This window comes from Petaurus breviceps, unplaced genomic scaffold, assembly GCF_028583685.1.
Source record: "Petaurus breviceps papuanus isolate PSGF00001 unplaced genomic scaffold, PetGlider_PUasm1.0 90062, whole genome shotgun sequence".
NCBI classification, from domain to species: Eukaryota; Metazoa; Chordata; class Mammalia; order Diprotodontia; family Petauridae; genus Petaurus; species Petaurus breviceps.
Genome location: NW_027187171.1, coordinates 498,464 through 504,463, shown reverse-complemented (window position 1 = coordinate 504,463; position 6,000 = coordinate 498,464). Strand labels below are relative to the sequence as shown.

At 40.8% G+C, this 6,000-nt stretch overlaps 1 protein-coding gene and 1 long non-coding RNA gene across 12 annotated transcripts in view; both read right to left on the bottom strand.

The window, feature by feature from the left end:
- Positions 1 to 6,000, bottom strand: part of PALM2AKAP2 (PALM2 and AKAP2 fusion) — a 577,025-nt gene that overhangs the window by 465,503 nt on the left and 105,522 nt on the right. The gene's annotated exons all lie outside the window — the stretch shown is intronic.
- LOC138176648 (uncharacterized) lies at positions 3,097 to 3,610 on the bottom strand. The gene is made up of 2 exons (XR_011172354.1): positions 3,370 to 3,610; positions 3,097 to 3,259 (listed from the first exon to the last, which is right to left on the bottom strand). It is a non-coding gene; the product is annotated as an uncharacterized lncRNA (long non-coding RNA).

The window sequence follows — 6,000 nt, the reverse complement described above, 5'->3', positions numbered from 1 at the left end:
TATGATCATGTTTACTGTATTATTATTACTGGCTATGATCATGTTTACTGTATTATTATTACTGGACCTCTTTCTCTCTCAGCTGCAATGCAATTGAGAGGACAAAGTGGTTGGTCAGGTTATTCCCCATTCCAGGGAATTTATGCTCAGCTGCACAGAATATGAGAAAAAGAGAGAGAAAGAGGAAATTTCCTCTGTGCCCAGAACAGTACCATGACAGTAGCCTTCAGAGTTGCAGGGTCAAAAATAGAGTCCATTATATTTTCATGGACTGACATTAATGCCTTTCCTTTTTTCTTAAATGAGCCTGTTCCTTTAATCATCATTTATTTCTAAGTCTTCTTTGTACTACTGCAGGCTTATAATATGTTTTCCATGTCATTTTTATCGAGTGAGTTGCCTAACTTTGGGGATATGCTAAAAGAAAGATATCAATTTTCTCACTAACCAGGCTGAAAACTAATAAATCTATAAAATAACCACCACATCTCCTCTTTAGAAGTTGCCTGTAGGGACAGAGACTGATTAAGACCAACATGGTCAAGGCAGCATGGAAGATCTCACGTCATAATTTATGCAAGGTTGCTGAATAACCTGCTTGGTCTACTTAACAGAAGTTCTATACTATTATCAGGTCAGTTATCCATTCCCTCTATAATTAGAGCAAATTCACTGTATGCAGCTTTGTGTATAAATGTTACTGTAGGTGAGACTCAAACCACAAGGGCATGTTTACAGATGGTATCCTCCCCAAAGAAGCTTAAACAAGAGCTTATGCTTCCTGTAATAATTATTATATTTATTTAATGTTTTAAAATTTCAAAGCACTCTCACTGTTCTTTGATTTCTATAACAGTCCTTTGGCATAGGGTAGAAATCATCCTTTTGTTTAGAGGTAAAGAACTGAGGTTCTGGGAGTTTTCACTGGCACATCCTCCATGCTGGGAAGGCTCTCCCCTTTCATCTCTGCCTCCTGACCTTCCTGCCTTCGTTCAAGGCCCAGCGAGGTCCCACCTTCCACAGGAAGCTTTTTCCAATGCTAGTGCCTTCCCTCTGTTGATTATTTCCTATTGGTCCTCTATATAACTCGCTTGTCCATGGTGGTTTGTTGGTTTGTCTCCCCCAGTAGACTGTGAGTTCCTTGAAGGCAGGTACTGTCATAGATCTTTCTTTGTATCCCCAGTAGCACTTAGTACAATGCCTGGAACATAATAGCTCCTTAATAAATGCTTAATGACTATCTGAGGCTTTAATAAGTTAAGTGACTTTCCCAAAGTCATATATCTAATATATCCTAGGAAGACTAAGATGCAGGTCTTATGTCTTATTGTAATAATAACAACAATGATAATTTACTTTCTTTACCCAAACCTATTATTGCATCAGTTTTTACTAATTTAATTGCTTCTCATAATTCTTGATACTGATTGGTTTCTAGGGTATGCCTGCTTTCCTTACAGTGTAGGGATTTTCTGATGTGGAAACTGCCTCCTTTCTTACAGAAAGGCAACTAATGTGTAACTTACAGTCTTTGAGAACTGCTTAGGGTTGTTGTGCGTCTCAAAGGAGACAGTAAGTGTAAAATGTTTTCACAAACCTTAAAAGTACTAAATTATATATTTATCATATAAAATATAGAAATAATATATAACATAAATATGTCAATTATAATAAATTATATAAAATTATATTTTAAAATTAATATATAAATTAAATTAAAATATACATTGCTCTTATTAGAATCATTATGTCTCTAGGCTGTCCTTGGTAGTACCTATCATCAATCTGCTGGTTCACCTGTTTACCTCAGCATTAAAATCATGTACATTTATAAAAACTAATTTTTCAAACTTCCTCATCATTCCCTGCCTTTTCCCACCTTCTGATGAGTCATTACCTACCTCTAGCTATTGGCAGACTAACCACACCTAAGATTAAATCAATAATAGAAATTAGGAGGGGCCAGGAAAGAAAAAGCGTGGTTGCAGAAATGGGAAACTTAAAACCAAAGAGAATGAACAAAACAAAATGAAAATCTAGTATGAAACATTATACCATGCTGACAAGAAAAAAAGTATATTTAATTACAGGGAAAAATCGCATCCTTCCAGATAAGGGTGTCAGTTTCTTTGGGGAGTTTGTTATTAAGCTTCCTTTGTTTCTTGAGATGCTATTTCTGGATATTATTGCACACCCACCCCCTCTTGGTATTTTTAAATGACATGGTTTGGTAGTAAATTTTTAAAAATCAATTCATCATAAAATTGAGAGCCTTGATAGTCTTTCTTCTCCCTCTTAATCTTTCTCCAGAAGACTTTAACAGGTAGCTGAGAAGTGAAGTTATTTTTTAAAAGAATCTTATTTTATTGATATCATGTTTTTACAACATCCTCATTCTAAAAGTATCCTTCCTCTTTTTCTTCCCCATAAAGCCATCCCTTGTAATAAAGGTAATGAAGAATTAAAAAAAAAAAATTCAGCAAAACCAACAATATCAACCACGTCTGACCATCTGCCACACCCATGGTGTCCCATTTCTGCAAAGAGGCGAGAGAAACCTATTTCCTCAACTCTCTGAAGCTACTTTCCTATGAAATAGCCTATCTGAGGACTTGCTAAAAATTATAAAAGGCATTTCCAACAATCTGGGAAAACTGTCCCTTGCTAGGAACAAAACACTTCATGATTATATGGTTTAAACCCTGCCTTTGACACACCCTGGCTGGGTGACCCTGGGCAAGTCACTTGAACCTCTGTAGTCAAAATCAAAGGTGGTAAATTCCTAAAAAGACAGTTTCCTCATCATGAGCTTTGTATACCAGCAACAGCAGAAGTTCATTCCCTCTCCCTCTCCCTATGTATATGTGTATGTCTATGTATGCACACACATTTACTGAGTGATCAGCTCTATCAGCTTCTGCTGAGAAGTTAAAAGGCAGGGTTTTCTTTCCCCCAATCATTTGCAGTACAATGTTACACATACCGGCCACTACTCCTGCAGTGAGACAGTCCCCTCCCCCCCCCATACACACATGTCCTGCCCCTCCCCCGTCTTCCCCCCATCTTTCTGTTCCTTTGCTGAATAGTCAGCTCTCACGTGACTACGAGCCTGCTTTCCTCTTCCTCCAACTGTGCTTCAAAAGTGGAAAATTTAATTGCACCAAGCATGGCTTACAAGATTGCTGCCTAGTACCAAACCTTCCTTGTACATGATGGCCCCCAGCATCTTCTGAGACTGTGATCGGAACACATGGGAAACCTGAGCGCAGCGGAAGAGAACAGCAGACAGTTAGAGAGAAAGGCTGTCTGAACCCCAAGAGATCACACCCTACAGCTTAAACAAAAGAGATTTTGAAAGTCCAGAATTACCTCCTGGTGCCTCCGTGTCCTCCCTCCCTGAGCTTTCTTCTACAGTGTTCCCATCATCCTTTCCTTTGAGGTCCTTGCTCCAAAGCAACCATAGCTCAGAGCCCCAGGGGTTTAGTGAAAGTGGCTTCTCTGCGTCAGGTGTTAGGGAGCCTGGCAGGCTGGGTTTTGCTTCCAGTCTCTGGGGGGCTCAAAGTCCTTGAGGGACAACAGTGCAAACCCAGTGCTATTTCCCCGGGCTACCTGCCTTCTGGAGAAGGAAAACAAATGCTCATGAAAAAGATTGCAAAATGGTGCATCCTTATAATGTTCATAGTTTACTTGGATCAATTCCTTTATAAAACTGTTAATAAAAAGTCAACAACTGTGCTAGTGAGTGAATAACAGCTAGGTACTTTTGACGGATTACTTGTCCTGTCTGGGGCTTCAACCACCACACCCGTAAAAATGGGCGGGGGGGGGGGGGGTGAAAAGATGACCCTAGAGGTCCCTTCCTATGACTGATGCTGCATATGAAAAACATCAAAGGCTCTACCACTACTCCACCAATAGACAAGGCTGTTTAGTCATTAAAGGTGCAGGAAAACACTGGAACTGGACAGGGATCTGTACTCTATTTTATTCAATTCAATTCAATTCAACAAACCTTTACTAAGTGCTACTCAAAAGTTTAGGTGCTAGGGTTGCAAAAATAAATGACAAGCCAGTCCCTGCCTCTAATGGAGCTTACAGCTTTTTGGAGGTTACAACCTATAAGGCTGGATTATCTCCAACTTGCCATGTATATATCTTGTTTAAGGGCAGCTAGGTGGCATGGTAAATAGAGTACCAGGCCTAGGGTCAGGAAGATTCATCTTCCTGAGTTCAAATCTGGCCTCAGAAACCTACTAGCTGTGTGACCCTAGGCAAGTCACTTCACCCTGTTTGATTCAGTTTCCTCTTCTATAAAATGAGGTGGAAAAGGAAATAGCTGAAGTACTCCAGTATCTTTGCCAAGAAAACTCCAAAAATGGCGTCACAGAGAATGAGACACAACTGAAAAAGAACTGAGTATCTTGTTTATTGGTAGTTGGTCCCCCATTAAACTGTGAGCTCTGAGAGGAGTGCCTCCATGCTTGGCCTTTCTTTGTATCCCAGGACTTAGCACAGTGCCTGCATGTAGTAGGCATTAACTTAACTTGACTTTAAAGGGGATCTATACAGATAAGAATGGGCTTATCGGCTCTGCTCTGTTGGGAAAGAGTGAGCCATCTAAGGCAAAGTTCTATGTACGTTGAGAGACTTAGTGTTTCCTCATAACTTTCACATGGGTGCCTTGCTTTAGGAAAAACCCATCTAAATTTCAATTTTTTGGTTTTAGTGAAGGCTTCTCCTCTCTGATTACCTTCCATCTACTCTGAAAACATCTTGGATGTGCCTGGTTACCCTCCACTGATATCATCAAGCATTAACAAACTTTTATTGTTTATTATGTGCCAGACACTGTGCTAAACACAGAGGGAAAGGCAAAAACAATCCAGGCCCTCAAGCAGCTCCCATTCTAATGAGGGAGACAATATGCAAAAAACCTCAGGGAAAGAAGATTGATATGGAATAAATGGGAGGTAATCTCAGAGGAAAGGCACCACAGTAATAGGAACAGGAAAGCCCTCTTACAGAAGGTGAGTTTTGAATGAAGCTAGGGGATGGAACCATCTCCATAGAGATGATAATTTAATCCATGGGAGCTGATGAGATCATCAAATGAGATACTATCTAGGGAGAAGAGGGGAAGACCCAGGACAGAGCCTTGGGGAGCACCCACCTTTAGTGGGTGTGACCAGGCAAAGGATACTGAGAGGTCAGATGGTAGGAAGACAACCAAGTGAGAGTAGTGTCATAGAACCCTAGATTCATTGCCTTTTCAACTCCAGAAAAAACACACCTGACCTCACACCAAGAACCAACTCTTGAACAGGTTTTGGAATAACTGACTTTACTATGCTCTATTTGCAAATCTGACTGGCTTAGGGTAGTGTGAGTAATAATCCGCAGTGAAGTTTCCCCATTCTGAAAAATCAAATCTAGAGTGGCTTCAGTATCCACTAGGCCTAAGTTTAAAGGTCACCTGACCTTACAGGAATCTGGGACTTAGAAATGGAGACCCTTCCCAGTGCCACCTCAGCACAAGATATGCTAAATAAGGCTAAAACTGCCTTCCTGGCCTTGCATTGGACACCCACATGTTTCCGTGTCCTTTGTCTCCAAGATAGATTCCCGTACTTAGGTTGTGGGCCGGCGTCCCTACCAATGAGAATGAAGGCCAGTTGCGGGGTTGGGTTTCTACATTAGAAGGTCATATAACCATGGGCTTGCTCCTACCCGTTGCTCTCTCCCTGGCAGATGCCATTTGAGCGACAGGGCAGAGGGCCCTTTCTCATGAGAAAGAATAAATAAACTTTTCTCTGCTTTCCTAAGCAGTCTCCGAACTCATTTACTGTGCTGTTGCACACAGGTAGCATCTAGTCAGGATACCATTTAGGGATTTTATGAGTGATCCGGTGAATGTGCAGAACTGTATGGAGAGTCTGTTTTTGTAATCTGGAAGGCCTCCAATATTTAAGTCTTGCCCCTAATACACAGTACTGACTGCGT